Consider the following 14389-nt stretch of genomic DNA (forward strand, 5'->3'; position numbering starts at 1 on the left):
AAAGAGGGGTCGGTGAGGCCTGAGGGGGCCGGAGCTCCCAGGGAGCCGTCGCGGTTCCGTCCCCCTGCCTGTACCCCAGCCCGCGGCTCCGCTTGCCTTTCCCCGCCTCGTCTCCCGCCCAGCCCTGTCCTGCGGGGGCCACCCGGTGGAAGCCGCTGGCCATGACACCTTCTGCCGTGTCTGAGGGCGGGTGGGGGGGCCTCCAGCGGCCCCTCAGGCGTTGGGCCTGCGGCTCCCTCTGTTCCTCCCCGGGGAGCCTCGGGAAGGCACCCGCTGCCCGAGCCCGGGGCTCTGGTGCTCGTCCTGGGTTTCGTAGAAAGGGCTGGGGCCGGAGCGTTGGGGGTGAATGGGGCCAGGGCGGCCCCCGGCCGGGTTTGGGGGTGCGGTTGCGACTCCCCGTGGTTGAGCGAACGTTGCATTCTTTGTCTGCTGAATTTCGTTATTTCGGTTGTATCCTTCAGCGCCCGGGTCGTTTTTCCCACTTCAGAGACGGGAGCGGGCAGCCCCGGGCTCGCGTTCGGTGTCGCTTTTAGTTCTTGTTCTAATTTGTGTCTTCCTTCCGTTAATTTACAGAATGGAATTTAAGAGCTAGTTTTACTACCTGTATAATGTCTTTTTTATTGAGGAAAATAATAAAAAATGACTATTCTGTCATGCTGGAAGAGGCTGTATCCATTGTTAGCCAGAGCAGCTCAGCCTGTGGAGACAGGCTGATGTTGGCTTGTGTGTGAGCTGCTGCCAGGTCTGGTGTGGGCATGGCCCCAGGGTCTGTCCTCTGAGCAGAGGACATTGAGGTGCCTTCTCAGAATCTTGCCTTTGTATTCTTCCTCCCAAGAACTGATCTACCTAACCTCCCCAGTGCCTGTGTTTTGTGTTAATAGATGAGGCTCTGCAGGGGGAACTAAGGCCCCTGTGTTTTATGGCTGGTTCAATGGAAAAAGTGGCTTTCCTGATTGTAATTTTGGTCCTGATGAATGCTGCCTGGAGCTGAGAGCTGTGGCTTATCTTTTAGAAAGGGTGATTTGGGGAGTAATGGTCATGGTTTGCTAAAAGGTTGCTGAGCACTGACTTAAGAGAGCTGGTGGTACTTCCAGAAGCAGAGAGCGAGCGAGTAGCGGTGAGTGTCTGTGTTTCACCAGAGCTTTTAGAGTGCTGGATAACTACAGAATAGAGGGAAAAAGCTCTCCCGCCGCCCCCTGGCTGGCACAGGGCTCAGCCAGGAGTTCCTGCTCACGCCGAGCGGGTGCAGCAGTTCACTGTGAGCTGGGAGATGCTCGGGAGCCTCCGTGCTCTGGGGGTGAGAACTCAAAGTTCATCCCAAATTCATAGCAGAAATGTGAAACTATTAATCTAGAGAAATAATGAGCGGAATAGGTACCACCAGTGAGGTCCCTTCCTCAGGATGTGCTGACATTGAGCTTCCACAAAGGGACAGCGTTAAATAATGATCCTAATGGGTGCCTCTTCCAGGCAATTTGATAGATGTGTGCTATCAAGCGTTGTCAGAAATAGCTCTGTGTACAAAGCAAGCGTTTATCATCACAGACACCTTGCAGGTGGTCACTAATTCAGTGACATTGTAACAAAGAAATAGATAACAATTCCCTGCTTGCTGCTAGAAGGGATGATTGTTTAGAACAAATTAGAGCTGTCTGTCTCTAGGCAATTTTTTTTATGCAGGAGATTTTGATTTGAAGGTGCAGATGGCACATCCAACTCCTCCAGCTGACCTAGGTAATTCTACCAGAAATCTGTGTTTCCTGGGTCAGCTGAAGACATAAGAAGGGGAAATGCTCCTTAGCATGAGTGTAAGAGGCATGGAGGGGTTCATAAGTCATTTATCTTCTCTAGATAAGTGATGGGGAGAGCTGCAGATTCAGAGGTGAAATCTCAGAACTTGCTGATTTGGTGGCTTTAGTTGAACAGGCTCCATCTCCAAATTTTCTGTTCAATTGCGGTGTCTGCAGTAAAGATATTCTGCACACCACAAATTGTGGTGTCTGCAGCTAGCAGTAAAGATATTCTGCACACCACAAATTGATCCATTTGTGGGATCTGAGTCATTTTTTGAATACACAGATAAGTCTCAGTGGTCAGGGAAATAACAGGAAAAAGGTATTTAAAAACAAAGAAAAGACATTCTTTGCTTACTCAATAAGACAAATTGTCCCAGTCAGAGTGTGCACAAACTGGGTTCTTTCTGGGGTTTTTGGTAGGTGTTTCTTTGGCCAGCCTCTATTTCCAGCTGATCCATTTGTGGGATCTGAGTCATTTTTTGAATACACAGATAAGTCTCAGTGGTCAGGGAAATAACAGGAAAAAGGTATTTAAAAACAAAGAAAAGACATTCTTTGCTTACTCAATAAGACAAATTGTCCCAGTCAGAGTGTGCACAAACTGGGTTCTTTCTGGGGTTTTTGGTAGGTGTTTCTTTGGCCAGCCTCTATTTCCAGCAAGGAGAGCCCTTTGCTGGGGTCAGCATCTAGTGTCTCCTTCCATGAGAGGTGCCACGAGTCAGGCTGGGTCTTGGCTGAAAGTTTGGGCCTGTCAGGAGACCAAAATCAGCATATCTGATTTATTCATAGATGGTAGCTTGCTTGAAGGCAGGATTTCTTCCACAGATGTGTTGCAAATCAGATCCATGTTGTCCAGTGAATCTCATTTAGACCAAGATAATATGAAAACTGATGTGGGTGGATGTTGCTGGGGAATTGCAGGTGCCACTGCTGGGCTGTCACATCGGGGCTGGAGAATGTCATCGACGTCCTCTCAACATACAGTGTTGGGAACAGAGCTTACAGGGTGCTGCCTTCAGAGCAATTTCATCCTCAGCCATGATGAGAGAGGGGATGAAATTGTCTATTTCTCTCAGGAAATTAGTACCCAGAAGCCACAGGGCTTCACACCCCTCTTACTGAGAGGTGTTATTACACTGAAAAATGGGATTAGACAGAATTGCGAATTTTAACATCGCACATGGAGACCAAAATCCCAGGCACCCTCCCTGCTTCTCCATGGAAAGATTTATTGCCTGCTACAATGTAATTAATATGATTTCCCTTAATGAGGGCGAGATGGTTAACAGGAAAGTCACGTCCTCAAATCCAGTTGCCATCCCTAAGCCTGTTTGTGGTGGGGTGCTCCGAAGGGACGGGTGAAGGTCCCTCTGGGGCTGTGCTCATGGTGTTGCTGTGGGTGCAGTGATGCTTGTGTGGCTGCACAAGGGGGGACTTGGGGAGCAGGAGCGTGTGAGGGTTTCAGGCTCTGCTCCCTGAGAGAGCACCTGGAACTGCTGTCATGATTATTTTCATTAGGAGAAAATATGCTCTTGCAACGCCGTGCTCTAACGGTGTCTGTCCTCTGTTCCGCCCGCGTAGCACGGCCCTGCAGCCACTGCCTGGGAGCAGCTTTCAAGGGAAAAATCAATAGTTACTGGTTATGGGTCAATCTTCCTTACACAGAACAAACCCTGCTGATTTTGCACAGTTCAGGGACAGCAAGGGACAGCACAATTTGAAATTAATTCAGTTGTGGTGAGGTAGTAAGGTCTCAGCTGCTGTTGTGACCCGGCTGCACCCCTGAATTGAGGGGGTGAGGGGGATGAGTGTTGATCATAAGGTACCAGAGCACAAAGCCAGTGGAAAACCACAATTCATCCTTGTCCTGTGTCACTCATAAAAATGGTATTAGGGGGTCGAGCACTGATTGCAGCTTCTCCCAGCCAACTTTGCAGATTCCAGGCAGGACTGAGGCAAGGCCTCGACTGCTGGTCCAGGGAGAGGATGGGCAGGGACACGCTGGAGGGAGGGTGAGAAGCAGGAGTGGTGACAGCAGAGCCCCTCTGTGCCTCTGCTCCTACAGGAATTAAATCCAATGTGGGAGATTGTTTCTCTGGTTTCCCTTAGGAAATACGACTTCCCTTCTGCAAAGGGCCTCAGTTCACCTTCATGAAGAACACTAATTGCAGAGCAATTTGGTGTGATGAGCATCTGCAAATGGTACCTTCTGTGAGCAGTAAGTGTTTTTTTTTCTGTAGCATGCCTTAGCCATGGAGGGGTGTCTTGCTCAGATCAGCCGTCCTGAGTGTGCAGACCAGGGGGAAGGGCTGGCCCTGGTGGCCCTATTTGTGCCTGTCCCCGCTGCTGGGTGGCTTTGGCTCCTCTGCACAAACAGGATAGATCTCCCCCCTGCCCATCATGGGGCACAAGGAGAGCTTTGCATCTGCTGATGCCCCTCTGGGGGTGACCTTGTGGTCCAGGAGCCCGGGAAGCTGGATCCGGATGGCACTTGATTGATGGGATCTGAGGAGTTGTTCCCCCTCAATGTCAGTCAGGCCGCCGCTGCTGACTGCAAATGAAGGTGGGAGGAATTGGATGGTAATCAATGCCAGATGGAAAGTGCGATTGAAACCTCTTCTGTCTGGAGTGGGCAGCCCAGGAGGGGAGCATGGCCAGGCCAGGGCCAGCACTCGGCTGGTGCGCGCTCGCAGACACTCCTGCTCTCTTTCTGTGGTTCAGTTACTGCACACAAAGAGGATGGGAGATGCAGCTCTGTAGGAATCACCCAGACAAGGAAACTGCTTGCCAAGAGCTGCTTGGAGCTGGCAGCTCTTACAGGTTAAAAAAAGGGATGCTGTTATCCCGCCAGACAGAAAGGGGCAGAGATGTGAAAAGCAATAGCTTTGGGCTTCACAACAAACGAGGCAGAGCCAAGTCCCCCCTGGCAGCAGAGAGGGCAGCGGTGACCGCGCGTGGAGAAGTGCTCTGTGGGGCAGAGCATCCCCTGCAAGGACACATCCGTGATGTGCCAGCACAGGATGAAACAGCGACAAGGCACCTGCTTGCTATAAATAAAAGCCCTTGCAAGGGAGAACCAATTTCCCTCTCCCTTTGGGATGGCGCCGACCGATAGTAATCCCATTATTTTTGGCAAATAACCCCTCTGGCGGTTTCTCACTTGTTTGAGGAACCAGGCATCTTGCTGGAAATGAATTACAGGTTCGTTTTCCCATTGAATATCCAGCTCACCTAGAAGGGCAAGGAGAGCCCTTTGCTGGGGTCAGCATCTAGTGTCTCCTTCCATGAGAGGTGCCACGAGTCAGGCTGGGTCTTGGCTGAAAGTTTGGGCCTGTCAGGAGACCAAAATCAGCATATCTGATTTATTCATAGATGGTAGCTTGCTTGAAGGCAGGATTTCTTCCACAGATGTGTTGCAAATCAGATCCATGTTGTCCAGTGAATCTCATTTAGAGCAAGATAATGTGAAAACTGATGTGGGTGGATGTTGCTGGGGAATTGCAGGTGCCACTGCTGGGCTGTCACATCGGGGCTGGAGAATGTCATCGACGTCCTCTCAACATACAGTGTTGGGAACAGAGCTTACAGGGTGCTGCCTTCAGAGCAATTTCATCCTCAGCCATGATGAGAGAGGGGATGAAATTGTCTATTTCTCTCAGGAAATTAGTACCCAGAAGCCACAGGGCTTCACACCCCTCTTACTGAGAGGTGTTATTACACTGAAAAATGGGATTAGACAGAATTGCGAATTTTAACATCGCACATGGAGACCAAAATCCCAGGCACCCTCCCTGCTTCTCCATGGAAAGATTTATTGCCTGCTACAATGTAATTAATATGATTTCCCTTAATGAGGGCGAGATGGTTAACAGGAAAGTCACGTCCTCAAATCCAGTTGCCATCCCTAAGCCTGTTTGTGGTGGGGTGCTCCGAAGGGACGGGTGAAGGTCCCTCTGGGGCTGTGCTCATGGTGTTGCTGTGGGTGCAGTGATGCTTGTGTGGCTGCACAAGGGGGGACTTGGGGAGCAGGAGCGTGTGAGGGTTTCAGGCTCTGCTCCCTGAGAGAGCACCTGGAACTGCTGTCATGATTATTTTCATTAGGAGAAAATATGCTCTTGCAACGCCGTGCTCTAACGGTGTCTGTCCTCTGTTCCGCCCGCGTAGCACGGCCCTGCAGCCACTGCCTGGGAGCAGCTTTCAAGGGAAAAATCAATAGTTACTGGTTATGGGTCAATCTTCCTTACACAGAACAAACCCTGCTGATTTTGCACAGTTCAGGGACAGCAAGGGACAGCACAATTTGAAATTAATTCAGTTGTGGTGAGGTAGTAAGGTCTCAGCTGCTGTTGTGACCCGGCTGCACCCCTGAATTGAGGGGGTGAGGGGGATGAGTGTTGATCATAAGGTACCAGAGCACAAAGCCAGTGGAAAACCACAATTCATCCTTGTCCTGTGTCACTCATAAAAATGGTATTAGGGGGTCGAGCACTGATTGCAGCTTCTCCCAGCCAACTTTGCAGATTCCAGGCAGGACTGAGGCAAGGCCTCGACTGCTGGTCCAGGGAGAGGATGGGCAGGGACACGCTGGAGGGAGGGTGAGAAGCAGGAGTGGTGACAGCAGAGCCCCTCTGTGCCTCTGCTCCTACAGGAATTAAATCCAATGTGGGAGATTGTTTCTCTGGTTTCCCTTAGGAAATACGACTTCCCTTCTGCAAAGGGCCTCAGTTCACCTTCATGAAGAACACTAATTGCAGAGCAATTTGGTGTGATGAGCATCTGCAAATGGTACCTTCTGTGAGCAGTAAGTGTTTTTTTTTCTGTAGCATGCCTTAGCCATGGAGGGGTGTCTTGCTCAGATCAGCCGTCCTGAGTGTGCAGACCAGGGGGAAGGGCTGGCCCTGGTGGCCCTATTTGTGCCTGTCCCCGCTGCTGGGTGGCTTTGGCTCCTCTGCACAAACAGGATAGATCTCCCCCCTGCCCATCATGGGGCACAAGGAGAGCTTTGCATCTGCTGATGCCCCTCTGGGGGTGACCTTGTGGTCCAGGAGCCCGGGAAGCTGGATCCGGATGGCACTTGATTGATGGGATCTGAGGAGTTGTTCCCCCTCAATGTCAGTCAGGCCGCCGCTGCTGACTGCAAATGAAGGTGGGAGGAATTGGATGGTAATCAATGCCAGATGGAAAGTGCGATTGAAACCTCTTCTGTCTGGAGTGGGCAGCCCAGGAGGGGAGCATGGCCAGGCCAGGGCCAGCACTCGGCTGGTGCGCGCTCGCAGACACTCCTGCTCTCTTTCTGTGGTTCAGTTACTGCACACAAAGAGGATGGGAGATGCAGCTCTGTAGGAATCACCCAGACAAGGAAACTGCTTGCCAAGAGCTGCTTGGAGCTGGCAGCTCTTACAGGTTAAAAAAAGGGATGCTGTTATCCCGCCAGACAGAAAGGGGCAGAGATGTGAAAAGCAATAGCTTTGGGCTTCACAACAAACGAGGCAGAGCCAAGTCCCCCCTGGCAGCAGAGAGGGCAGCGGTGACCGCGCGTGGAGAAGTGCTCTGTGGGGCAGAGCATCCCCTGCAAGGACACATCCGTGATGTGCCAGCACAGGATGAAACAGCGACAAGGCACCTGCTTGCTATAAATAAAAGCCCTTGCAAGGGAGAACCAATTTCCCTCTCCCTTTGGGATGGCGCCGACCGATAGTAATCCCATTATTTTTGGCAAATAACCCCTCTGGCGGTTTCTCGCTTGTTTGAGGAACCAGGCATCTTGCTGGAAATGAATTACAGGTTCGTTTTCCCATTGAATATCCAGCTCACCTAGAAGGGGGGAGGGAGGGAACTATTGGAGACAAAGTTTGATGTTAATAGCCTGAGTTAATTGCCGATAGTGTGGAGTGGGATGGTTGGAGCTCATGGCTCACTCCAGGTAATAACATCTTCCTCCTCAGACACCTCACCCATCTGGCACTCGCCATCTGTTCCCCGCTGTGTCTGCTGTTTGCTGTGGGAAGTTTCTTGATGCAGAGCAGGAGCCTGGACCGGGGGAGGCGAGCCCTGGCTGTGGGCAGTGCAGGCAGGAGCACAGCACAGGGCTTTTGGAGGCTGGGGGCTTGTGGTGGTCTCTTGACCACTCTGGAGGGGATGTGCCAGGCTTGGGGCTGGTGCTGGGACGTAGTGGATCCAGGCAGGGGCTTGTGGGCTACAGGGAAGGTCTCTGCCCTTCTCTTCTCTACCTACATCTGCTAATGATCTGGCTTTACCTGTTACTGTGCTTAAGCACAATTTGGTTTTGGTTAGAAGTAAAAATATTAAATACAGAGCCACCATGTTGCTGTTCCGTCTTCCCAAGATCTCTCTGCGCCAGTGATATTCTTGTCCTGTTTGGAGGCTGGAAATTCTTTGCTACAGTCATAATTGTCTTTTGGCTCCAAGGATTATTGATGGATCTTTCTCTGCAGGTATTCAATGGCAGCACTTTTCTGCCTGCACCTGTGGCACCACCAGCGTTGTGGGGTATTTCCTTTCCTGGCAGAGTGGGTCGAATTGATTCTGGGCTAATTCTGCGATGCTGGTGGAGGGAGTGCTCCCCAGTGCAAAGGGGGAACATGGGGGACCCGCTCCTCTGTCCCACGTCCTCTGCTCTGGGTGGGAGCCCTGGGCAATAGGGAAAGCAGTAGAAGGGAGTCATAAAGCAGTGTTGGAAACCACAGGGCTGTGCAGAATTGCTCAGCTGTGTTTGCTTGGTGCCCAGACATTTTACGGTGCCATAAACCGCCTGGCACGTGGGCTGAGGAGTGTAAATCCTGCTCTTACTCTTCTAGGTGCTGGCTGTTGGCAGGGGCGATGAGAGGTGTTGACAGAGGGACCGGGGGGTGGCTGTGTTGTTGTGTCCTTGGTCTTTTTGCACAGTGAGCTTGAGGAGATTTATTTTTTGCCAGGTAGACAACTCTGTGCTCCTGGGACACGGCAGAGGTTGCAGCTTTGCCATCTCTGCACCCTCATTGTAATGCATCTTCTGAGATTTTCCTTGTTGTCACCAGTCTCCAGACTATGTCACTCCCTCGGCTCTGGCCTGACTTGGGCATCATGGCTCCTCGTTGAGGCCTCCCTGTGCCCATGGGGGTGTGGACACCCTGTGCACTCGCAGCCTGGTGAGCAGAGAGAGGGATCCTGGGCAGGAAAAGGGATTTTATACCTCTGCTTTTCCATCTGTCACCCCCATGAGGTTTCTGGAGTGAGCCCTGCTGGGGGGAGGGAGGGAACTATTGGAGACAAAGTTTGATGTTAATAGCCTGAGTTAATTGCCGATAGTGTGGAGTGGGATGGTTGGAGCTCATGGCTCACTCCAGGTAATAACATCTTCCTCCTCAGACACCTCACCCATCTGGCACTCGCCAGGGGGAGGGAGGGAACTTTGGAGATGAAGTTTGATGTTAATAGCCTGAGTTAATTGCCGATAGTGTGGAGTGGGATGGTTGGAGCTCATGGCTCACTCCAGGTAATAACATCTTCCTCCTCAGACACCTCACCCATCTGGCACTCGCCATCTGTTCCCCGCTGTGTCTGCTGTTTGCTGTGGGAAGTTTCTTGATGCAGAGCAGGAGCCTGGACCGGGGGAGGCGAGCCCTGGCTGTGGGCAGTGCAGGCAGGAGCACAGCGACAGCACAGAACAGGGCTTTTGGAGGCTGCAGACTTGTGGTGGTCTCTTGACCACTCTGGAGGGGCCGATAGTGTGGAGTGGGATGGTTGGAGCTCATGGCTCACTCCAGGTAATAACATCTTCCTCCTCAGACACCTCACCCATCTGGCACTCGCCATCTGTTCCCCGCTGTGTCTGCTGTTTGCTGTGGGAAGTTTCTTGATGCAGAGCAGGAGCCTGGACCGGGGGAGGCGAGCCCTGGCTGTGGGCAGTGCAGGCAGGAGCACAGCGACAGCACAGAACAGGGCTTTTGGAGGCTGCAGACTTGTGGTGGTCTCTTGACCACTCTGGAGGGGATGTGCCAGGCTTGGGGCTGGTGCTGGGACGTAGTGGACCCAGGCAGGGGCTTGTGGGCTACAGGGAAGGTCTCTGCCCTTCTCTTCTCTACCTACATCTGCTAATGATCTGGCTTTACCTGTTACTGTGCTTAAGCACAATTTGGTTTTGGTTAGAAGTAAAAATATTAAATACAGAGCCACCATGTTGCTGTTCCGTCTTCCCAAGATCTCCCTGCGCCAACGATATTCTTGTCCTGTTTGGAGGCTGAAATTCTTTGCTACGGTCATAATTGTCTTTTGGCTCCAAGGATTATTGATGGATCTTTCTCTGCAGGTATTCAATGGCAGCACTTTTCTGCCTGCACCTGTGGCACCAGCAGCGTTGTGGGGTATTTCCTTTCCTGGCAGAGTGGGTCGAATTGATTCTGGGCTAATTCTGCGATGCTGGTGGAGGGAGTGCTCCCCAGTGCAAAGGGGGAACATGGGGGACCCGCTCCTCTGTCCCACGTCCTCTGCTCTGGGTGGGAGCCCTGGGCAATAGGGAAAGCAGTAGAAGGGAGTCATAAAGCAGTGTTGGAAACCACAGGGCTGTGCAGAATTGCTCAGCTGTGTTTGCTTGGTGCCCAGACATTTTACGGTGCCATAAACCGCCTGGCACGTGGGCTGAGGAGTGTAAATCCTGCTCTTACTCTTCTAGGTGCTGGCTGTTGGCAGGGGCGATGAGAGGTGTTGACAGAGGGACCTGGGGGTGGCTGTGTTGTTGTGTCCTTGGTCTTTTTGCACAGTGAGCTTGAGGAGATTTATTTTTTGCCAGGTAGACAACTCTGTGCTCCTGGGACACGGCAGAGGTTGCAGCTTCGCCATCTCTGCACCCTCATTGTAATGCATCTTCTGAGATTTTCCTTGTTGTCACCAGTCTCCAGACTATGTCACTCCCTCGGCTCTGGCCTGACTTGGGCATCATGGCTCCTCGTTGAGGCCTCCCTGTGCCCATGGGGGTGTGGACACCCTGTGCACTCGCAGCCTGGTGAGCAGAGAGAGGGATCCTGGGCAGGAAAAGGGATTTTATACCTCTGCTTTTCCATCTGTCACCCCCATGAGGTTTCTGGAGTGAGCCCTGCTCATGTGTGGAGACAGAGTGGCATCTTCCATCCCGTCCCATGGCTTGAGGAGTGACCTCAGCACCATGGGGACCCAGGTGACAAATGGCTGGTGAAGTCGTTGCGGGGAGCATGCACAGGCAGTAATGGAGTTGTAATGAATTAAGTGCTGTTAAAATTGATGCGGAGCTACTGTAATGAATGCGTGTGTGTTGTGAGGATTAGGACGTGGGGGTGATGAATATTGTCTATCAGCTGTGATAAAAAGCCTATCATCCCAATACATATTTTCAAAAACTAATTTAATGCTGAAAGAGATTATTAAAAATGAGGAGAGGAAATTGTCTGGGATATATTTAGAGTCCCTCGTGTAGGTAAGATGAATTCCAGAAGTCAAAATACCGCCTGTGGGGTGAAAAGGATAGATACAGATATTGTGGTAGCTCGTGCCAAGAGGACAGGGCTGAGATGACCCTTTTGCCTGAGAAGAGCGACTGGGGAGGGAGAGTCCTGCCCCAGACCCTTCTGCCTTCATTTCCTGAGCCTGTGGCCAATTTGCAGCAGGGACTGGAGCTGCTGTAAGTGCTGGTGAAGGGTCCTGGGGGAAAGAGGTGCAGCAGAACAAGGTCTAAGAAGGGCCTTTGCCTGGAGCTGCCAAGGAAAGAAGCCCCCAGTGCTGCTGGTGGAGGGTGGGCTCTGAGTCTGTCACCCTGTGTTTTGTTGTCTCTCATTAAGGGTAGGTGCACACACAAGTGCCCTGAGCTGCTCTGCCAGGCGGGGTCTGAGAAGACGGAGTGCCATGAGCCTGCCATGCTCTGGACATCTGGAAATCTGAGTTTTGATCTTGACTGTTCCCCCGGTCTTTCATTTAATCTCTCTGTGCTGTTCCCGATGACAAGATCATTAGAAACCGAGTTCCTGTTGCAGAGCTCTTCCTCAGAGCAGTGTGTAACCACGCGGACAATGCCTGCAAGACAAGAGGCTTAATTGTGTTCTGCCGGCATCCAGGGGGATGTCAGTGAGTCAAATTTAAAGCCAGGCTGGATGGGGGCTGGGAAATGCACCTCCATTACTCATCCAGCCTGAATGAGGTTTCACTTTTATTATATCCCAAAATAGCTGGTGCCTGGGAGGTGCTGATTGAAGCCATTTGAAAACATGACAACATCCTCAGGACAATAGGTGTCTAATCTAATGAAGCCAGAATGCATTAGCTAAGAGCTGCGTAAAGCAGAGAAAATGCAATTAAAGCATTCCCGAGGACAGATGTCGACCTACGTAGGGGACACTGATATGAAGATGTCGGCAGAAGTCTAATGAAAATAAATGATCTGTTTGAAACATTCCTCAAATCAATAATGGAGCCCCAGCCCTTGGCAGATGCCACCTTGCTCCTTTGTCACCTGCATTTCGTTGTGTGCTGGTGGAGGCTGGGACAAGTTGGGGACCCAGGAGGGCAGAGATAGGGACACGTGGCTGTTGTGTGATGAGTGGTGGCCAACATGGAACAGCTGTGGTCGGGTTGTGGGCCAGGGTCTTGGGTGGGTCCCATGGGCAAACTGAATGAAGGGGACACGGGGGTCTGATGGCACTGCCAGCACCACGCTCACCACAAGCATTTTGTCTTTGCAGCCAAACAGGCCAAGAGATGCCACCGCCTCGTCGTTTCCCCATGGTTCCATACACCAATCAAGCGAGCCATCGTGATTAGTGACTGTGCTAATCAGCATCACCCACAGATCGTGGCTTTTCCCAGAAAAAATGCCCTTCCTGAGGCTGGGAAACTGAAATTTTTCTTGCGGTCTGTTGACAAGACAGGATCCCGTCTCGCCTTGCGGAATTTTGTAAGTTTTTGTCTCTCGAGAACCACTTAAAGTACCTCAGGCTGCTGAATTTTAATCAGAGGAACACACAGAATCTTTCAGTGCAGTTTGACATTGACGCATAGCAGCCAAATTTCAGAGATCTCATCATCAATAACCAACAGCTCCTCGCTGCGTCTTGTATTTTAGGTTCTTGGACTCTGACAGATTTCCTTTTATTCCCAGCTCCTCGCTGACACGGGAAGTCTGGCAAAATTCTGATCTGAGCCTATACATCTTGTTGTCCCCTTGTCATCTCTTGATGCTGGTTTCAGAGGCAGCACAGAGCAGCCCAGCATCATGGTTCCCCCTTCCCTCCCCTGCTGCTGTTTTTTCCATGGAGTGGGAAGGGCAGCCCATCCCCAAGCCCCTTGGCACTTACCGGGATCACGCGATGGCTCAGAGGGAATTGTTTCACTCCCTCTCCAGCTCTGCTGTGTTGGAGCTACATTAGGGATGTGGGGTTTGTGTTGTACAGCTAACGCATATTTGGACACAGACACCTTCGTATCTCTCTTTAGACTCTCACACATATTATAAATAGTAATTAAAACCACCCACTTCTGTAAATTACTGGCAAAAGCAACTCATGTCAAATCACGATTCTTTGGCAAGAGTTTAAATTTACAGTGACGAGTTTATTTTAAGAGGAAAAGTTTTATTTTGGGGCGTTTGATTTGCAGTGGCACATCCCGTGTGGAGGCAGCGTGACGTGACACCTGACACACTGCATTTCCCTGCAAGTCAAAGCAGAGACTCTGCGGCACGGTGGCTGCTGCCCAGGGAGGTGGCTGCTGACATCAGGTGATAACGCGGCTCTTTGTCTGATGCTGAAGGTGCCTGTCAGCCTCAGCAAGATAAGGCTGCCAAAGACATCTATAATTGTGTAATTAAATGGCTCCTGTGCCTGCCAGGCAGATGGGTCTGTTGTCAGCAGGACACAGTAAGTGCAAAGGCTACCCAGGGGCCAGTGCTGCTGGTGGCCACCCAGCCCAGGGTGGCACCACAGCGGGGAGGACACACAGCCCTGGGGGAGGGCAGGAAGAGCCGTGGGGTTTGGCCGTGCCCCTTCCTCACTCACCAGGACAGTGGGAGATTAATACAAGGAAGAAAGGTGCATCCGTCCCAGTGACACTTGAACTGACAGATCACTGATTACGGTGATAGATGGCAGCAGCTCTTCCTGATAATTAGCAGTCCTTCATATTTAAACATTGCTCTTTTTAATATTCCAAGGGCATCACTCTTGTCCCTGAGGCAGCGGCAGCTCATCCTGGCCTCGTCGGGCCACGCAGCTGTAAACCCCCACCGAGGAATGGGATGGATTTCATGTCTGAGGCTGGAAAGCAGAAGCAAGAGGAGGACTGGCTCCTCCTCTGCTCTCCCCAAACCCTGTGCCAGCTGCTCTCATCAGCACCATGCAATTCATGATTTAAAAAATGCCCCCATCTGGGGCAGCACCTGCCTTTTCCTGCTGCCTCTCCCATTTATTTTACTGTGTCTCGGCCATAACAGCTTATTGATCCCTCCTTTGTCACCAGAGAGCAATGTCCCCCACTCCTCATCCCAGGAAGCTCTCTGGGTCCAGGAGCTGCGGCTGCAACCACTAAGACATGGGCCAGCCACGCCCAAAGTGGTGGCTGTGCTGTTCCAGACC

General features: G+C 51.6%; 1 long non-coding RNA gene across 1 annotated transcript in view; it reads left to right on the forward strand.

Annotated features, from left to right (window-relative positions):
• Nucleotides 1–13536, forward strand: part of LOC106890524 — a 13886-nt gene extending 350 nt beyond the window's left edge. The window contains exons 2-3 of the long non-coding RNA XR_001412531.1: nucleotides 12503–12714; nucleotides 13416–13536. This is a non-coding gene — a long non-coding RNA (uncharacterized LOC106890524). The remainder of the gene's footprint in view (nucleotides 1–12502; nucleotides 12715–13415) is intronic.
• Nucleotides 13537–14389: the final 853 nt, after the last annotated feature.

This window comes from Calidris pugnax, unplaced genomic scaffold (assembly GCF_001431845.1).
Source record: "Calidris pugnax isolate Ruff unplaced genomic scaffold, ASM143184v1 scaffold113, whole genome shotgun sequence".
Lineage (NCBI taxonomy): Eukaryota > Metazoa > Chordata > Aves > Charadriiformes > Scolopacidae > Calidris > Calidris pugnax.